A 21,186-nucleotide genomic window follows, 5' to 3' on the forward strand; every position below is an offset into this window, starting at 1 on the left:
AGAGAGAGAGAGAGAGAGAGAGAGAGAGAGAGAGAGAGAGAGAGAGACAGACTAGAAACACCAAAGAGGGCTTCTCAGAGGCCACAGATTAACACAGATCCTCCCTGGCTTCCATGATGGGAGACTCTGGAAAGAAGGGCTGGGGGTTGAGTTTGCTTCTGCACGTTTTTGGAAACCTGGGCAAAGTGAGAAACTCTGTGTGTGTGTGTGTGTGTGTGTGTGGTAAATGTGTGTGTGTGTGTGTGTATCAGTATCTTAATGCTTTGTTTGTCACAAGGGCAGATGCTGACTTGGTGAAAGATGCCAGGCTGAGTACTGTGTGGGCACATGGGGGGAGTCAGAAAACGTCTTCATCTTGGCACTGTTATTTACTGCTGAATGACCTTAAGTAAGTTGCGTAACCTTTCTGGGCCTCAGCTACTTATCTACGAAGTCAGGGAGTTGAACTACATGGTCTCTAGGGAGCCATCCAGTTATAAAATTCTGTAGCTTATAACGCTGGCAACTTGAGAAGGCATAAATGAAAGACAAAACCCCTTTCTCTGATTCTGTATGACCATATTAAATGTCTCTGTGTTTCTCTTTTAGGGATCTTGTCTTAAACTAGAGTAACTCTTTCCTACTTTCAGAATAATCCCATTTTCTCCTGACTTCTGCAGGATCCTATTAGTAAGAGCTGATCCCAGCTTTGAGTATTTGCCATATTGTTTGCTCAGAAGAGGAAAGCTCAGCAGATGCCATTCATTGCCAGCAAATTCTTTTTGGCCTTCAGATAAACCTAAAAAAGGGCATCCCAGGTCTTAGGATCAATCAAATTTCCTTTCTTCCTTCTCTCCTTCCTTCATTCTTTTCTAACCTTTATTTTATGTCAGGCTCTGTGCTAACTACCTTGCATCTATTATCTTAATTAATCCTCATAACAACCCTGTGAATTAGGTTTTATTAGTCTCCCTATTTTACAGAAAAAGAACCTGAAGCACAGAGAGGTTAAACTTCTTTTCCAAGATCACACAGCAGTTAAACAGTATAGCCAGGATTTGAACCCACTTCATACTTTTAACCACTATGCTAAACTGTCTTATGAAGGTATCCTAGGACTGCTACATGTAATGTAGCTGCTACATAAAAATATGTGTATTTTCAAGGGTCAGACATGGGACTGAAGATGAAAACCATTCATTTTCAGAATTATTTCTCTTTAAAGCTCAGAAAGCACTAAATGAACTCAGTGGCTCTGCCAGCCAAGATGAAAGGCTGAGGACACAAAGGGTCTGAGGTTGTGAGGGCTCACACGTCCCCTACCTACTTTTTGGACAGCATTCAGAAAACAGTTTCCTCTGGCTGAGTCTCGTTAAGTGCTTTCATAGTCATCGATGGTGTTCTTTAGCCAAGGCACAAAGCCAGGCCATTTAGTGTCTGGCTTTCTACAGAAGCTGGCTCGTCCTGGCAGCATGCATGAAGAGCAGAATAAGTTCTCTCCTGTGAGTGCTTTTGCCCCACGTCCTATGCCCCTCAAATGCTGTATTGAGGATTTGCACAGATGGTAATTACAGAAAATGGAAGAAACCTTAAAGAGATCAGATGGTTCCTCCTGTTGTTTCATAGATAAAGAAATAGAACTAAAAAGGTGAAATTATTTGTTCAAAAATCATAGGATCAACAGAAACAGAATCCAGGCCTTCTGCCTCTGGTTCACACTATGCTTGATATGTATATACTTAAATTATATTTCTGTGGCTCTGCAGACCTTCGCACACAAAGTATGTTGGGGACACAGTTTACTCTTTATCATCTTTTAGGACAAAAAAAATTAGCCCATAAAGACAGTTGTTGATTTTTTAAAAAGATTATTTCACACTTTTGAGTATTTAAATGAGCCTTTTCTGTCTTTTCACACTCACAAAAGGCAAAGATTTTTTGTTGCCGTTTTATCATCTAAGATGTGAACTCTAATATTCTAAATATAGGTGAATAATGTACTGGCATGGTAACAGGGCAAACCTCAAATGTGTTTTTGGGAAACCATGATTAGAAGCTCTGCTGATTTTAAATATATGTTGAACCTATAGAGTGTTATTTGTAAACAGCCTTATCTGTAATGAAAAAAATCCAGTGATAATGATTTCCTTATGGAAGAGAAAACAAGGAAAAACTTTGTAGTTAAAACTTTCATTTAAGATCAGATAATATTTCTCCAGGTCTTGCTTATAAGATTCAAACATTTAAATTATATTTTATTTTTAGAGAATGTAAATCCAAAACATGAAATTTAAAACTAATGTGAGAACACGGTCAACTATTATGTTCATATATCAGTGTTTATCACTGTGAAACACCTCTCAGAATAAATTTTATTCCCTTGTTTCAGAATGATACAAGTATCTTAAATATTGAAGTGCAGCCTAAGACTCACATTTTAGTTCTCATCTTCCATTCTAGCAAAAAGAAAAGAGAGTAACAATTTAAGGTATACCCTAAATTATTTTTTATTACATTAGGTTTGGAATGTTCTCATAGAGTTTTCGGGTAAGTCCTTTGCTTTCGCATAGTAATTTTTCTTTGTGGAACTTATAATACTATGCAGTTGGGTACCATTCTGCTGAAATCACAGATACTTTCCTGGTAGTGGCTGGGACTATTCAGTGCCTGGGATGGATATAAGATACCTAAGTGTTTGCTGAATTTAAATTAAGGTGAAGGAACCTTTGGGAATTACTTATTTCTTGATGAACTAAAAGGAACTTTGGGACTCATTTGGATTCTTCATGTTCTCGTTTTATAGCGGAAGAAATTGAGACCCCGAAGGCTAAAGGAATTTGCTAGAGCGGCACAGCTCTTTAGTGGTAGAATTTATGGGAAACAATATATATTTAACACTTAGTATATGTTCGATGCTTTATATACTACTGCATTTGATTCTTAGTACTCTTAGGTAGTCACAACTTCAGCAAAGCTGAGCAATCGGTCCGAGGTAACACAGCTAATAAATTAGGGAGCCCAAATCAAATTTATATCTATCTAGCTATGAAGCTTGTATTGTCTTTCTACTACCCTATGCTATCTCAATTACCAATTTTGTTTTCATCTTGTTATTAAAAAATATAACATGGTAATGGCTTGGAATAATTAATATATTTGGCCCAAATAAGTAATACACACTTATTCTTTTTAGGTCTATCATACAAGCAATTATGTTGTGTAGTGAGAAAAGTCAGAACTTTGCCTCAAGTCCAAGTTTTGTTTCTGGCTTTAATAACTGTCTGGAAATCAGTTTCTATACAATTAAAATGTTAGAATGGACTTGGTGATATCCAAATACCTTTGTAATTCTTTGTTCTGTGAGTTCTTAAGTGACCTATCCAAATAGTCAACAAGTAAACTTTGGAAAAGGCTGATAAACATAAATGCAGTATCTTGTGGAAATGATGGCTGACTGGGGAGCAAAATGCAGACGGAGAGGAAACCAAGTGAATGTCAAACCTGGTGTTTGGTAAAAAAGGCAACAGGTCAATGAAAGAAAGATTACAGTAATGTGGAAACCCCTTTTTAGAAACTAATGCAACTAACATCGGTGTCACTGATTCGCTGACTCCCGGGGGTCACTGCATTCTCTCTCCTCAACACTCACACATACCCGCACGTCTCCATCAGTGATCCCAGTACAGAGCTCTGCTTTCAACAAAAGAGGGCAATTCACACAGTATAGATGAAATGACCATCTTGCTCTAGGCCAAACATAGCCTTTTTCTCTTGTGGGTAATGGCAGTGACAAAGAAGTTACCGCACAGGAAATGCACAGAGACGTTTACCTAAGTTAGAGATGAATTTCTGCTTATTGAGGCTTTTGAGTCTCAATTATTTCATCTATAAACTGTGAATATTCAACTCTCTCCTTGGTATTAGGATTCTGTAAAGGCTAACTCAAAAATTGTCATCTCATAGGAAGTTCAATAAATATTCTGTATTGCAGACAGAAGATCTTCCCAAATATTGTCCTCAGCTGAACACAAACTTTCTTAGTTTAGCTGCATTAAAGTCAAGTAATTTATAGTAATTTATAATGTAAATGATGTTTAGTTTCATTCCTAATTATTGTGAAGGCCTGTCATGCCTGTGGATCCTGGTGGAAAGACTGGCCTTGGAGACAGATGTTGGCACCTCCGGGTCCACATCCTTGGCTTATGGTAACCACGGGCAGTAGTTGCCTTTCTAATCCTCAGTTTCCTCATCTGTAAATTGAAGAGGTTGAAGTAAGTCATCTGTAGGGCTCCTTATAACCCTAAATGTCTATGATTATGCATATAGTCTAATGTGTCACTTTAACTTTTGAAGTTTTGTTTGATTATAATGCTGAAATCAGTTAATATATGCTCACTTAAATGGAGATCTTGTTCATGTATGTCAAGTCATGTATGTCCAGGGCTTTATCATGGTCATTTATTCATAGACTATTTAGAGAAAGCCCTCTCTAAATGTATGTTAACAATGTATGTTAAGTGGAAATAAGAACACAATAATGGAAATGAGAACTTCACTTCCAAATAAGAAATAGCATGATCTGAGTCTCCGCATCTTAAAAGATCCCCTGAATTCACTTAAAGTCAACATGGCGCTGTTGCACAGATTTCTAAACCAAGGGCCTCAGGATACCTGTGTTATTTCTGTTAAGATAATCCATGTTTAGGCATCTCGAAGCTCCTTACTTTTAATAACAACCTGTTTCAACTTCCCTCTGTAGTTGGCTTTAAAATTTCAAAAAGGGCTATTTATTGTGATACAGCAGTGGCATAGCATTGCTTGGCATTTTCTAGAATAAGCATTTGAAAGTAGAAATGGGATTTCCGAGACTGCTAAATAAATAACACAGTATATGCCCACCCTCTGGAGAGGGGACCAGTGCTCTTACTAGACATTGTCAAAATGCAACAAAATATGCATATATGGAAACAAAATCTAGACTTTACTGTTGTATATGAATTAGATTGCTATTTGTCTTCATAATTTTGCTAAAAATACAAGTATTACTAAAACATGCAACATTTTCTTTTTAATGTATGTGAAATATACAAAATCTTGGTCCAGAAGCTGCAGAAACTTTTATCTTTAGAATAGGTGAGGTAAGGATTATCAAAACCTTTCCCACACCATTTGACAAAGCATTTCACTCACACTGTGGGAAAACGGCTAGGACAGTGAGACTAAAAGACCACTTATAGACTAAAAATAGAAGGGGACAGATCTGTCTTCTTTTCTAAAGTACTTAAAGGTGTCAGGGTAGAAATAAAAATTTTTGGCATAGCTATGTAACTAGTTTTGGTTAATGAAATTTACACAGAAGTGTAGAGGTGAGTGTGTTTTCTTTCTTTTCTAGTTAGCTGCTTGGAATGGAATGAAAGTTTGGTTTTCCCCTTATATGATGCCTCAGACCGCTATGGAGAATAGGGTTTCCCAACCTGAGCAGTACTGACATTTTGGCCAGATAATCTTTTGTTGTGGGGGTGTCTTATTCACTGTAAGATGTTTAGCAGCACCCCGGCCTCTACCCACTAGATACCAGTAGCAACTTCCCTGCCCGACAAGACAATCAAAAATGTGTACGAACATTGCCAAATATCCCTTGGAAGGAAAAAATGCCTATGGTTGAAAGCTGCTGGTGTAGACAGAACACATATAATTATGCTATTCTGGGGCTACCTTTATTTCAAGGGTTCTGTATGTACATGTATAAATTTGTCAATGTGTGAGTGTGTGTTATATGAGTTTGTCAGATCACATTTCTATTTATTCATTTATTCAGTTTTTTAGAACATAAGATTATTGCAGATATAGAACCTGACAAAACCAAAGTGAGAACTGGAAAATTTTGATGGATCAATAAACTATTAATTTACATTTATGTCATCAGGGATCAACTGGCCAAATGATTTGCAGAAGCTGTTGCTAAAATGGTTTTACTACTACTAGGTTTAAATTCTTCATATTTAACTTCTCCATTAAAGGATGCATTTTAAACAGAAAATGTGTGTATATGTGTGTGTCTGTATGTGTGTGTGTTGGGGGGGTGGATTCTTTAAAGAGGCAATGTTTTAGTTGATATCCTGGAAAAGCTCCTTTTTGAAGATTAGAATTTTAGAAGTAACAAGAATTTTGGACATATATAATCCAATTAATTTTACTTTTACAGGTGAGGAAATTGAGACCCAGGGTAATAGTGACTATCACTTGCATTAGCTATGGCTGAAGTGAACTTGCAGTTTAATAACAAGTAAAGGCACAAGTAAAGATTAATTTATGTTCATTATTCTTTGGTCCCAAACCTGGCTGGGCATCAGGATCACCTGAAAAGCTTGAGAATATGTTCATAGGCCCTCCCGGACCCTATGAATGAGATAATCAGGGGATAGATTCAGAAGTCTATATTAAAAACAACTGGAAAAAGCAAGCAATATTTAAAATGTAATCCATTTTATAAGAATTTAAGAATAAACATTAAACATTGTAAATGCTTACCCACTTCAGCTTTAGTCATCCAAAAAATCTGGCTGCAGCCATTCTGGATAACTGAAGCATTCCAATACTGTGTACGATCCTATCTGTAGGGGTAGAATGACTAGCAGGGACCTGAAGGCAGGGACATCATGGGTACTGAGCCCTGGAATGATGAGCCACTGAGTTGTATGTTGTTTCACCCTCACTTTATTCTGTGTTCTTTGTTTCCTCACCTTTAAGATAGGGTCGTCAAGGGAACAGCTGACTCGTTATTATTATTTGTCTCTTTATGTAAACATCCTATGTCCCCAGCTACTTCTACATGACCTTCAAGTAAAAGGACCACATTTCATGACATCCCATATTCAGTGCCTCTTGAAAGTGCCTTGGATATTTCAGGGAGGTAGTATGGAAGAATGTCTAGGAGAAAGGGTTTTGAAATTATAAACCTAAATTGGAATCCATGAGCTTCCACTTTCGCTTACTGTGTGACACTGGGCAAGTTTTTTAACTCCTTCTGTGGCTCAATTTCCTTATCTGCAAAGGATGTACAGTATATTGTTGTAAAGAGTAAACAATCTTAAGCATGTAAAGAGCTTAGTATAATGTCTTGAATAACTATTCCTTTTAAAAAAAAATATAGAGCATACAACATGTGCCTGGCTAGGGCTATAAGTACTGAGGATGTAACTGAAAGTGACAGACAAAAAGCTCTGTCCTCTTGGATTTTTTGTGTGTGTGTGTGTGTTTGTGTGGGGTAGGAGGGTTATAGATAATAAACAAGCAAAATAAATATAATAAATAATTTTGACAGAAAGCAGTGCTATATGTAAATAAATAGGATAATGTGGGGAAGAACGGCTGAGAGGTAGGATGGGCTGTATTAAATAGGATGGTCAGAAAAGACCTCTCTGAAAAGGTGACTGAGTTAGGAAATGAAGGCTGAGAAGGAGACAGCCATGGGACAAGTGGAGGTAATCCTACTCCAGATAGGAAAGAGGAAGAACAAAGGCCCTGAGACAGGAATGAGTTTCAAGTGTTCTAACGGGAAGAAAGTCAGTGTTGAATGTAGTGAGAGGTGGGTAATGGGGTAGGAGATGAGGGTGAGGCATGCACATGGTGCACGATAAATGGTTAAAATGTGGTAATACAGAAACATGTTAAGTGCTTTAAAAATTTCTACCCCTGCAGTAGTATGTAAATTGTGGATGTATTTTTATTTTTTCCCCCTTTTATTGTAGAGTTCTTGTTTTATTTGGCTGCCTATTTCTCTTTCCTTCTTTTAGTCTTGCCTTTCTTGCCCTGGCCTCCCTTAGCTCTGGGAGTTGGGTTTTCCAGTTTCTTTGATGAGATTTCAGTTAGAGAATAACCTTTTTCTAATGGTTCCATTCTGGAATGTGAATAGATAAACTGGAATATCTGAGAGGTAAGGGAGGTAGAGATAGAAAATCCAGAATTTCTTGCAAAAATCAGTTGGGTGTTTTTCTTGCTACCTGGCTTACACCTGTAAAGTGAACCGCTTTCCAGACACAGATAGCAGAATAAAGGGAGAGCAGAGCCTTTTTTACTCCCTCACCAGCATGCCTGGATGACATCCTGCAGGTCCCTGACTGCTATCATGCTGGTGGCTGGCAGGTCTTGTCATCTGGCATTTCCTGACAACACACTCTGTTGCCTTTAATGGTGAGGTCTAAGATGCTGAGGTCAGGAGCTGCCTGAAGAAATGCCAGTAGAGTCACAAGGCACAGAACTCAGAAGAGCCAGAAGAAAGACCATGGATATCTGGGACATGAATCTAGAGAAGCCAGACTTTGTATGACAGAAAAATAAGTATAGTCAGGAGTGCATCTCTAATGATGAGCATTAATAATGGAAAATTGGCTTATGGGTTTTAGGCAATAAAATCACCATTAATTTCTTTAATCTGACAATTGTGTACTTTAACTTTATATTTCATTTTCCCTTTCCTCTTTCCATTGTTTTATTAATTATATTTTTATTTTTAATTTTTCTATTGGTTACCTTGATTTTTACAACCATAAGTTTTAAATAGTCCCTTTTATTCCATACTTTTATTTCTTAACTCTCCTACATGTTGCCTATTCCAATATTTTTAAATAATTAAAGATAGTAACATTTATATTGTCACTACAGTAGGAAAAAACTTCTCTGCTTTGCCTACTAGTTTCCTCTATGAATCGACACTTGAATAAATGATTCTGTGCCATTTTCAAAATGTTCCAAATTTCAAAGTCCAATGGATTATCTTTTTTTTTTAGATTAGGTATTTGCTCAAAACCATGCTACCTTCAGTATGTGCATGTCTTCATAGATTTTTCACATTTCCTCCCTTGCAGTTGCTGATTGCCTTTCTTTTTCATGTTAAAGAAACAAAAACGAACCATATTTTTGCTTATTTCTAAGATCATCTTATTCTATTTATTAAAGAAAATTCACATTTTTGTTGAAGACATTTTTCTTGGAGTCCCATAATTTGTACTAGTTGCTCTAGGTCTTCTGCAGAATACCTATCATGGAAATCTTTTTGAATTATTTACATTTTGGATCCAGATATGTGCTGGATTCAGGTACTCTTGTTTCTAGAATTTTCCCCACCACCTCCTGGAGCATAATTTCAAAGACTTTTTGGAAAGGATCTGTGGAAGGTAAAATTTCTAAGTCTTCCTTATTTTTGCAAATGTCTTTGTCTTCATGCATGATTGATTATTTGTCAGAATATAGAATTATAGGTTCAAAGCCATGTTGCTCTCAGAATTTTAAAGATGTTATATTGTTTTTAGCATTCATCATTGCTGGTAAAAAAAAAATTGAGGTTAACCTGATTTATTATACCTTTGTAGGTAATTCTTTCCTCCTCTTGGAAACTTTTAAGATCTTTTCTTTTTCCTTGGGGTTCTGAATATTCATGATGATGTGATTCTTTTTATTAATCAACCTTACCACTAAGTTGGCCCTTTTAGACTTTTCTACTCAGAAAGTTTCTTTTATGATTGCTTAAAATTATTCCCTTCTACCATTTCCTCTTTCTGGAACTCCTATAGTTAGGTATTCGGCTTCTTGGACTGATCTCTATATTTTTTTACTTTCTCATATTTCCAGCTCTTTTTTTTTTTACTTTACTTTTTAGAATATTTTCTTTCTTCCTTTTAAAGAATTAAATTAGTTTTTAACTTGGCAATCTCTTTTAATTTCCATGAACTCTTTCCTGCTCTGATTGTTTCTTTTTCATAATTATATGTTTGTTTTCTTGTATCTCTGAGAATATTAATTAAAATGTCTATTAAATTTTCTTCTGATCTCTGAATTATTGCTGTTGATGCTATCAGTTCACCTCAAGTGTGATCCTTAGTCATCAATTTATGATCCTAGGGCTAGGTTAATGTATATAGCTAGATGGCATGGATTCTTGTGACAGATGCAGAGGTCTAGTTCTTCAGTAGGCCCTCTCCCTTGACTCTCAGGTTTCATTCATTTTCAGATGCCTGGGAAGGAAGTTGGCAGTCTCCAGCCCATCCTAGACCTTCACTCTGTGAGAACTAATAACTATTCTAGATGTTTTCGCTCTTCCCAGACATTTCAATCTCTTTACAGAAAAGTTATTGGTTTTTGGCTTAGGAATAAATGCCATTACTGCACACAAGGAGAGGACGTGCCAACTCGTGTAACTGCTTAGAAGGACATCCTTCTAAGCAGTTATCATTCTTCTAAGCAGTTATCACCTGATGTCTGCCCGATTTTCTACTTCCACTCTTATATGAATTGACTTAGAGCTTAAAATCTTTCTGGAAACTGCTGGAAGAGTAGTTTCTGCCTGTTCCAGCTTTCTCATGGGCGTATCCTGGACTTAGCTGCCACCACCCTGGCTTATAAGTATGATCCTGGAGATTAGAGTCAAATGTCTGGTCAGCTAATTCTCATTCCCTCTTGTACTTATTTACTGCCCTTACAGTTGCATGTGGAATGATTAGGTAGAGATAAATATGCTTGACTCACCAACTTGAATAAAAACTCAAACACAGGTCTTCTGACTAGTCTTCATACCCTTATACCTAGGATATGGACGTCATATTTAGCTCTTTTACTTAGGTGTATATCCTTAGGAAAGCCATCTCATTTCTTTGTGTCCCAAATTTCTTAATGATTATTTAGAGAGAATGATATTGACCGTATATAGTTGCAATATAAATTGGGAAGAATAGTATTAATCACATACAGTTTCAATGAGGATTTTTTAAGAGCATCTAGCAAAATATCTGACACATAATTATCACCCAATAAATGATAACTTAAAATATAGGGTTTGATATATATGAGTAAACCCTACATTTAGTTCATATCTTGGATATCTTAAAGTTCCTTATTTTAAATTCCAATGGGAACATTTTTAATTTACTTTCTGGCCTTATTTACTGTTGTTATTTTGGGATGAGAAGTGTCCATTGGCACAAGCTATATCTCTTTCTCTGAAAGATTACTATGAAGAGCTGACTTATTTTTATTGCATAAAATATTAGGGTCTAGAAAAAGTCATTTAGAATTAAAAAAAAATGGCAGATCATTAGCTGGGTAATCTGACTTGAAGAGCTATATGAATAAGACCCAACAAAAAAGAGGACTTTAATAATTTAAGAAAAAAAGATAATTTCACTTAGACATTGTAGCCAAAACATTAACATAAATAGCATGTTTAATTAAATCACCAGGAAACTAAAAGTATGAGATCATTATTATCTATTTTCAGACAGATTACAGTGTTCACATTAGACAGAATTTATCTTGTTATTAATTTTCCTTCTTGTTATTAATTTTCCTCTAGCAATTAAAAAAAGTATGACTTTGGATATATTATATAACTTCTCTGAACCTTATTTTCCTCCTCTATAAAATGAGAAAAGTACTTACTCTTTTATAGGATTGTTATTTGGATAAAATGAGTCAATGTAGGTAGTCTCTTTGTACTGGTTCCTTGAGAAGGGACCGTCGTATCCCATTTAGAAATGGTCATATTAAAAGAGGTGATATAAGGAACACTGGGGATGTGTTTGATAAAACAAACTGTCCTCTTGTTATAAAACTGAAATAAAATGTAGCTCAGAATTATTCCAGTAAAGGAAAACCACAAAATAAGACATTAAGTCAGCTACCTCTGCAAAAGCAGCAGACTCAAAACACATTTTTCAGGGAAACAATCATCTATTATCAAACTCTTAAACCTAGCAATTTTAAGAGATGTGCTACATTTAACTTTGAAAAAATATCACCTTCGAGAACCCCAAATATAAAGATTGTATTTGTGGATGGAGAATAGATATCCCTTCTGATTGACCTTACTTCATTTTAAATCTATTAGTTCTTTCTCTCTCTTTTTTTAATCAAACTTGTTATTTTTTTTTTTTTTCACACAAAATGTGAAGATCTTCCCAAGGAAGGTGTGACCTGATTTCCAAAAAACCTTCCAAGAACAAGAAGCCAGACAGATGGAAGATGTTTGTCGCTATGTAACGTTTTGGCAAGCTTCTCTGGACACGTCTGCTGCAAAGTAGCATGGGGGAGAAGAACACTTTCTTTACGTCAGACTGTTGTCAAACTCTCGTAAGATGTTCTAGAGGAGATCAGATTGTGTTCTTAGCTCTCCTGTACTTCTTGTAGTTAGGGCTTGAGCTACATGGTAGAGATTCTGGAAGTTTTTGTGAACAGTGTTTTCTGAGGATGAGAGGCCTCAAGTGTGGACATTACCCAAAGATGACTTAAGTCATTGAAACACAAATCTAGACTTTTTCTATAGTTAGATGGCAACAGAAAGAGAACTGCTCATCTTCTCCTTTAAAAATAAGTCTCTTCTTTTCCTTGATCCTACCACATTTACAACTAACCTGTGAAGTGTGTTCTTCTATTCATATGCCATTGGTGTGCAAACAATTTTAATTACATAATTGCTACATATTCCATTATTTTGCTTTTTTATTCACACAACTCTGTTTTAAATAACTTTTCAAGTTGCTACATATACAACCAGGCCACTTCTCTATTGCTCAAAGTACTCTACTGCCACTTAGTATACATAAACTATCCAGTCCCAGGGATGGACACCCAGACTGTCTTCAACTTCCTGCCATTACAATAACACTATAGTAAGCTTATATGTCCCTTCATGACTTGAACGAGAATTTCTTCAAAAGATATAAACCAGAGCAGGATTTCTGGGTCATAGGGAGGAGTAAATATAATGATATAAAATATTACAAGATTGCTCTCTAGAAAGGCTGGATCAGTCCACATACCCATCAGCAGGGCAGGAGACCTCCTGTAGCCTCACATTCCTGCCAACACTTGGCATTATACGGCTTTCTCATTTTTGGCCAGTTTTATGAATGTAGTCTCCCCTTATCTTTGGGGAATATGTTCCAAGACCTCCAGTGGACACCTGAAACCATGGATGGCACCAAACCCTATATATTGTTTTTTTTCCTATATGCACATACCTATGATAGTTTAATTTGTAAATCAGGCACAGTAACAGATTAGCAACAATAACTCATAATAAAATATAACAATTATAACAATATATTGTAATAAAAATGACACGAATGTGGTGTAGCTCTCAAAATATCTTATTGTATGGTACTCACCTATCTTCTTGTGATGATGTGAGATAAAATACTTGTGATGAAGTGAGGTGAATGAGACATTATTAAATAAAATAGGTTTACTTGAATATAAGCACTGCAATACTTAAACAGTTATTCTGATAAGTGAGATGGCTATTAAGTGACTAAAAGGCAGGGAGCACATATGGCATGAATACACTGGACAAAAGGATGATTCACATCCACGGAGGGAGGAAGTGGGATGGCACAAGATTTCATCACACTACTCAGAACAGTGTGCAATTTAAAACTTATAAATTATTTCTGGAACTTTCCATTTACTATTTTCGGTTGATGGCTGACCACCAGTAACAGAAACCAAGGAAGGCGAAACTGGATAAGAGGGACTACTGTAAAATGATACCTCACTATTGTTTTAATTTGCATTTCTCTGATTGCGAATGAACTTAAGCATCCCTTTATGTGCTTATAGTAAGCTCGTTGGTTTTACTATTCTGTAAACTGCTTGTTTATATCCTTTGTCCATTTCCTATTGATACCTATATTTTTGTTGTATTGCAAGAGATCCTGGTGTGTTCTAGATATTATTTCCTTATCAATTTTACACACCGCAATATTACCTAATCTGTCATTTTTCAGTTAAGTTTGTCCATATATTTTCCCTTGAACAGATTTTTTAAAAAGTCTAATTTTATTTAATCAACCAAAATTTTGCCTTATGTTTTAAGCTTTTGGGTTTCATTTAAGAAGTCTTTCAATACCTTGTCACAAAAATATTCTTATGCTATGAGAATATAGCATAAGAATATTGTGCTAACTTTAAAGTTTTACCTCTCACAGTCAGGTCTTTAATATCTGGGGTTCATCTTTATATGTGGTATTAGATAGGGATCCAGTTATCATTTTTACTTATTTAGTGAGCCAGGTTCCCAACACTATCATCCTTTATCACACATATGAGTTCCTTACATGCATATGTATGTCTCTGAGCTCTCTATTTTGTTCCACGGCTTTCCATGTCTGTTTTCCTATCCATACTATTATGTTTTACTGCCTTGGTTGGGTAGTATGTCTTAACATTTGCTTGGGCAAGGCCTAACTCTTTTTCCTTATTTTTCATATGAGATCTTTATTATTCTACTTAAAGTAAGCTGTCAAGTTTCTAAAAAATCCATATAGAATTTAGATTGGTTCTGCATTAAATTTATAGCTTCATTTGATGAGAATTGACATTTTTAATATAGTAAATTTTTCCTTTTCAGAGTATGGGCTGTCTCTCCATTTATTCAGATCATTTATTTTGTCCTTCATTAGAGTTTTAAATGTCCCATTGAGGTTTTGTGTATTCTGGATTAACTACGAGAAAATTTATGGGTTCTGTTGCTATTTTATGTGGCATCTTTTTAGTTATAATTTTTTTGTTGTTGGAGATTGTTGGTGTAGAGAAATGCTAATGATTTTTGTATGTTGATCTAGTATCCATCAACCTTCTGGAACTTTCTTATTCTTATATTTGTCGATTTTATAGCTAGATAAATCATCTACGAATAATGATAGTTTAATCTCCTCCACTCTTTACATCTCTTTTTTACTGTATAGAATTAGCCATGACTTTTAGTACTATGTTAAACAGCATCAGTGATAGTAAGCATTCTTGACTTAAAGGGAGTATTTTTTTTTTAAAGTTTATTCTTTAAGTATAATGTTGATAGAGGCAAGCTTTACCAAGTTAAAAAGAGTTTCCTTCTATTTCTGGTTTACCATTCAAAAAATTAGGTGTTGCAACTTCATAAAATGCCTCTTTATATTGATTAATCATATAATTTTCTCATTTCTTGTATTAATGCCGTGAATTTCATTGATATATTTCCTATGTTAAAATATCCTTTTATTCCTGAGATATAAAGCAATGGCTCACGATGTATAATTATCTTAATATATTTTAACATTTGTTTAGAAATAGTTCCTCCAGGATTCTTGGATCTATATGCATAGTAAAAATGAGACTACCTTCTGTATTGTTCTCATGTGTTTTGGAATCAAATCACATAAAATGAATTGGATAGTTTTTGTTCTTTCTTGGTTTTACAGACTTGTAAAAATATAAGAACTGTTTCTTAAAAGTTTGGGATGTAGCCCTGAAGCTTTTCAGTGATGTGAGTGATTTAAATTTTTTATACTATTGTGCTACTCAAGTTTTTTATTCTCTTGGGGACAAATTTGCCATTTTATATTTTTATCAATTTATCCTTTTAATATATTTCTTCTAGTTCTTACAAGTTTGTTAGAGGACAATCATAATACTGTTTCTTTAAACATTCCTTTCTATCTTTTCATTCTTTTATTTATTTGCCTATTTTCTGTTGAATATTTTCTCTTTAATTCTTGAGTTTCCCTTATTTATCTTTTCAAAGAACTTTAGTGTTTTAGAATTAAAACATTTTTAAATATTCTGAAATAATTTTAGACTTTCATAAGATGAGTAAAGATAGTCCAGAAAGTTCCCATATACCCTTCACCCAGCTTCCTGTAACATTAACATCTTAACCACGGTAAAATAATCAAAACAAAGAACTAATATTAGTACAACATTATTAACTAAACTACAGATTTTATTCACATTTCCTCAGTTTTTCCACTAATGTCTCGTTTCTCTTCCAGGACCCCAAACAGGATACCATATATTATAGACTGAACTGTTTTCCCCAAAACTCCTATGTTAAAGTCCTAATCCCCAATATCTCAGAATGTGACTGTATTTGGAGACAGGATCTTTAAAGAAGTAATTCAGTTAAAATTAGGTCATTAGGATGGGTCTTAATTCAATATGACTCATGTCCTTATAAGAAGAAATTAGGACACAGACAAGCACAAAGGAAAGACTTGTAAGACACAAAGAGAAAATGGCTATCTACAAGCCAGGCAAAGAGGCTGCAAAAGAAACCAACTCTGCTGATGTCTTAATCTTGTACTTCTAGACTCCTGAAGTATGAGAAAATAAACTGTTGTTTAAATTACTCAGGCTGTGGTACTTTGTTCTGGCAGCGCTAGCAAACTAATATCTGGTTGCTATGCCTTAGTCTCCTCAGGCCTGTGACAGTTTGTCTCTCCTTATCTTTCAAAGATACTCTCTTATGTTATTAACTATCAGTTGACAATTTTGAAGAGTGCTAGTATTTTGTTGAATGTCTCTCAATTTGAATTTGATGATTTCTCATGATTAGACTGAGGCTGTGGACATTTGAGAAGAATACAATAGAGGGGAACTGCCTTTCTCGTTGTATCATATCACAGAGTACATAGTATCAATGTGTTTTATTACTGATGTTGACCTTAATCACTTGGTTAATGTAGTGTTTGCCGGGTACTGCACTTTAACATTACTATTTTTCCCTCTCCATACTTAATTCCAAATGAATCACTACATTAAGCCCACATTTGAGGGGAGGTGAAGTAACTTCTTCCTGGAGAGAGTAATATCGAAGAATTTTGGATGATGTTAAGTCCATTCTAGTAATGAATGAATGTTTTTGGGAGATGCTTTGAGGTTATTCAAACATCCTGTTTCTTCTTAAAGTTTTTCCCACTAATTTTAGGATTTATCAGCAGGTCTTGCCTGTAACAATTACTAATGTGGTATTCTAATGATCATTATCTATTTCCTTCATTCTTTCTAAATTTATCAATTGGAATTTTTCCTTTCTTCCTTATTTATTTACTTAAGTATGGACTTCTGGATATTTATTTTTTGGGTTGAACCTAAAATTATCATTTATTTTTTTGCTTAAATTGCTTCAACTTGGGCATTTGGGAACTCTCTTAAGTTGGCTCATGTTTCCTTTTGACATGCCCTTGTCCTTATCTTCTGAAGATGATGCTTTATGTTTATATTTTCCCTACCCCATTTCTCTAAGGAGCCTTTGTTTATTTTTCTGGAGAATGGCATTTAGAAATGAAGATAAGGGTACTAGGTGTGCTGGCTAAGAACTAAGTTTTGCTTTTATTTTTTTCTTCATGATTTTATTGTTCTTCATTTCACTGACTTCTGCCTCTACCTTTGTTATTCATTCATTCTGAATCTTTGTTATTTTGTCTGGAGCTTCATTGCTACCACCTTCTTGAAGTAAATATTTCGGTTTTTAAAAAATCTTATTTCCTGATAAATGTACAGTATTTAAAGCAACACAATTTCCTTCTAATCTTATTTTATCTATGTTCTAAAATATTTTTTTCACTTGTAGTGTTTTCACTGCCACTCAATTTAAAGTAATTATTAATTTATTTTTTAACTTAAGGGTTGCGTAGGAATTTGTTTTTATTTCCTGAATATACGATGTATTTAGCTATTTTTTTAAGAATTCAATTTAAAATTTAATTCATTTGACTAAAGGACATAGTACATATGACATTGATCCTTTGAAATTTGAGGTTCCCTTGGAAATATAATCTCTGGTTTACATTTGGTAAATATTTAGTAAATATTCTGTGCATGTTAAAACAGAAAGTGAATTATCTGTCAAGTAAAGAGCTTCTACCTATGCTATTCACTGAAAAATGTTGTGGGTTTTCTATAAATCTTATTTGATTTCATTCTATTAAAAGCCACATTTACAAATCTCTTTGAGATAGGCAGTTTCCTATCTTGGGCCCTGTGGCTACTGTGCAACAAAGCCTCAAGCATCTTAGAATCCTACTGTTTAACAGAGAGGGTCTATGAGATATAACCATAAGACCATTTGAAGTCCTTTAGTCAAGTTGAAAAGACTTGAGTCACTGTCTTAGATCTTGCTGAGGTTTTAACAAAGCATTTTGTAGACACCCTGTTCTTTGCCATGAAGCCATTTCCTATTTTGAGAATCTGTTCCTAGAAGAGATTGGAGATTTGCAACAGTTTCATTTTCAAATCCTGGCTCTTTAATCCTTCCTCTAAATTTTACTCAAAAACTAAGCAGCTCCATAGCAGCATTATTCACAATAGCAACTCAATAAATGAATGAATAAACAAAATATGGTATATACATACAACGTAATATTCCACTAAAAAAGAAGGAAATTCTGACACATGCTACCCACGCAGATGAACCTTGAGGACATTAAACTAAGTGAAATAAGCCAGCCACGAAAATATAAATATTGTATGATTCCACTTATATGCAGTACCTAAAGCTGTCAAATTCTTAGAGATAGAAATTAGAATGGTGATTCTAATCCAGAAGCTGGGCGGAGTAGGGAATGGTAAATTGTTGTTTAATAGGTATAGAGTAGTAGTTTTGTAAGAGGAAAAGTTTTGAAGATAGGTTGTATAACAATATGACTGTACTTAACACTACTGAACTGTACACTTAAAAATGGTTAAGATGGTAAATTTTGTGTGATGTATACAATATTTTACCACAATTAAAAAATTTAAAGAGGCAAAAGCAAAATAAAACTAAGCAGATCCTTCTTTAGCCCATGTCTCCCTTTTTGTAGTCTATCACAGTCAGCTAGAAAAAGCCAGGTAGTACTCTCTGCATTTTGCCTAGAAACTTCCTTAGCCAGATCCACAAATTCATTCGTTCACAGGTGACAGTGTCACCAAACTTTCCATCTACTATGTAACAAAAGCCCCCTTTTCTTCTGCTTCTAATACTGTTTTTCTCATTGACTTTCAAGACTCAACAACATATTCCTATTTTTCTTAACCATCTCTTTGAGGCTCTTCCAGCTTTTGCCTCTGTCTTGTCCCAAAGCTAGTTTCACAAGTTTTAGGTTTTCAGTATGTTGGCAACCCACTTCCAGGCACCAGATTCTGTTCTAGTTATCTGTTAGCAGTAAATGCCTGATGGTAGCTGGTCTATCAGAATTTGTTTTTATCAACTCTTTATTTCAGCATAATGCCTACCCTAGTACCCCATCAATACTGACTATATGTGCTGCTACTGTCAATTTTTTGTAGTGATGGAACAGGAAATTATTGTCCAGGGTAACATGGGGAAGAAGCAAAAGCAGAATCTCAGAAACATTCCTCCAAACTATCCAGTCTTTCTTTCCATCACTCCTATCAGTTCATGATAGTTTTCAATTTACTTGAGTATTCTCAACCAACTAATATCTCTCTCTCTCTCCCTCTCTCTCTCTGTCACTATTAGTTTAGCTACTCCTTGCTTCTCTCTACCATATGCAGTTTCTTCAAGGTCAGTAGTGGGAGTGAGCTGATATAGGAGCTAAGAGAAAATGTAAAGGCATGGCCCATGAAATTTTCGTCTGGTGGGAAAAAATCGTAAGTGAAATATTATGGTATTCTAAGTGATATGAAGAAGCTAAGCACAGTGTATTATGGGGAGAATAAGGAAGTAGCTTCTAAATCAGACTTGGAGTTCATGGAAGTCTTTAGAAAAGGGTTAGGTAGGAATTATAATAGATAAACCACAGGTTATGCAAAGAGACTTTGGGTATAAAGGCATCTATAAATGCATAGTTTTACGAGACAGCACACATTTTTAGAACCCATGGTTATTCTAAATGGTCTGGAACAAAAAATTGTATGCAGGAGAGTGGTTGGAAAAGTTAGAAGTAAGAAAGGCTTAAATATAATGTTATACCAAGGAATTTGGATTTTTATATTTTTTTAAAGCTTATTATTTTTTTTAAATTAAGAAAAAAATTTTTTTAGGTGAGGCAACCCTTGGTTGACTTCGCAGATTACAAGGATCTTGTCAGCTTATAATCCCTTATTTAAAAAATTTTTTTTTAGGCCTACAGCTCCTGGTCTTCCTAGGAGGCCTCACATCCAAATACTAACCAGGACCGACCCAGCTTAGCTTCCGAGATCAGCTGGGATTGGGCTTGTTCAGGGTAGCATGGCCATAGACTTTGGATTTTTATTCTTTAGGAGAGTGGGAAATATTGGTTTTGAGCAGGTAATTGTCAGGATCAGATTCTATGTTTCGAAGATAGTGTACGATACTTAAATTCTAGGACCCCTTGCTGGCAATGGGACCCTTTTAGAGTCCTGGAATGGGCACTAACAATGACTTCAGTGGTCAACCGTTTCTTGTAAAATGCAAAATGAAGCTATTTTAACTGCAATGGTCTCTTTCTACTATAACTTGCTTCCATTACACTTTATACAGGCTGTGGATATTTTTGGAAACCAGGTAAGGGAAAGTTCAGGATCATTTAATCTATGTTTAGTAACAGATATTAAAATTATAGTCGTATTTACTCCTGTATAAAGCTAAGTTATTGCTAGCCATCTTGGTATAGAACGACTTCTGGTAATCTTAGTAACCATCCAGCAGTTATAACTCAAAGATGTAGGGTCAAGGGTCATGTTGTGATTATGTGTATTCATGATTTTGTATGTTTCTTAAAGAAGGATCCTAAACTGTGTAAGCTTCAAGACGTAATTACCTGAAGAAATGCTAGACAAATTAGTAAGCTATTATTAAAAAATTTTAGCCCTATGAGCGATGAAGGCGTGAACCAACGCCGTGGTAGCAGAAATGGAGGGAAAGGGTCAAGTTACAAGAAGCATGCTGGCAGTACAATCTAGGGAACTTGGCAATTGTTTTGATTGGGATGAGTTAAATAACAAACAAGTTATCTACTTGGATAGTTGGGAGGACGGAAGTCCATTCGCGGAGAGCATCAGGGGAACTGCAAATTTGAGCGAAGGGTGAATCTGTTTTGGGCATACTGCATTTCAGGTGTCAGAGAGGCAACTAGAGGAAAATGTGGGTCTGCAGCTCAGCTAAGCACTCAGGTGTTTGGGGGATATTATTTGCTACATTTTCCATTCTCTGGAGGCCACTTACTAGGCGTTTTTCGGCCCTCACTTTTCTGCCACTGGTTTGCGAAACAGCAGCCACTCTCTTGCTCTTGGAGCTTCCCATTGATACCCGCTCGCCGGATGTGGGAGCGGCACTTCCGCCTCAGAGGCACGCGCTCAGGGGACGCAGTGCGCAGGCGCCCCGGTACGCTTCGGCTGGCCTGCGGGGCACTGGCGCGTGGAGGGGCGTGGGGGTCTAAGGGGGTCTGTGGGGGTCCGTGGGGGTTCGTAGGGGTCCGTGGGGAAGCGGATGTG

General features: G+C 35.7%; 1 protein-coding gene and 1 pseudogene across 1 annotated transcript in view; one reads left to right on the forward strand and one right to left on the reverse strand.

Annotated features, from left to right (window-relative positions):
* Positions 1 to 21,186, forward strand: part of GPR158 (G protein-coupled receptor 158) — a 318,792-nt gene that overhangs the window by 1,907 nt on the left and 295,699 nt on the right.
* LOC112475694 lies at positions 19,854 to 19,972 on the reverse strand (annotated as a pseudogene).

Source organism: Pteropus alecto, unplaced genomic scaffold (genome assembly GCF_000325575.1).
Source record: "Pteropus alecto unplaced genomic scaffold, ASM32557v1 scaffold11, whole genome shotgun sequence".
Lineage (NCBI taxonomy): Eukaryota > Metazoa > Chordata > Mammalia > Chiroptera > Pteropodidae > Pteropus > Pteropus alecto.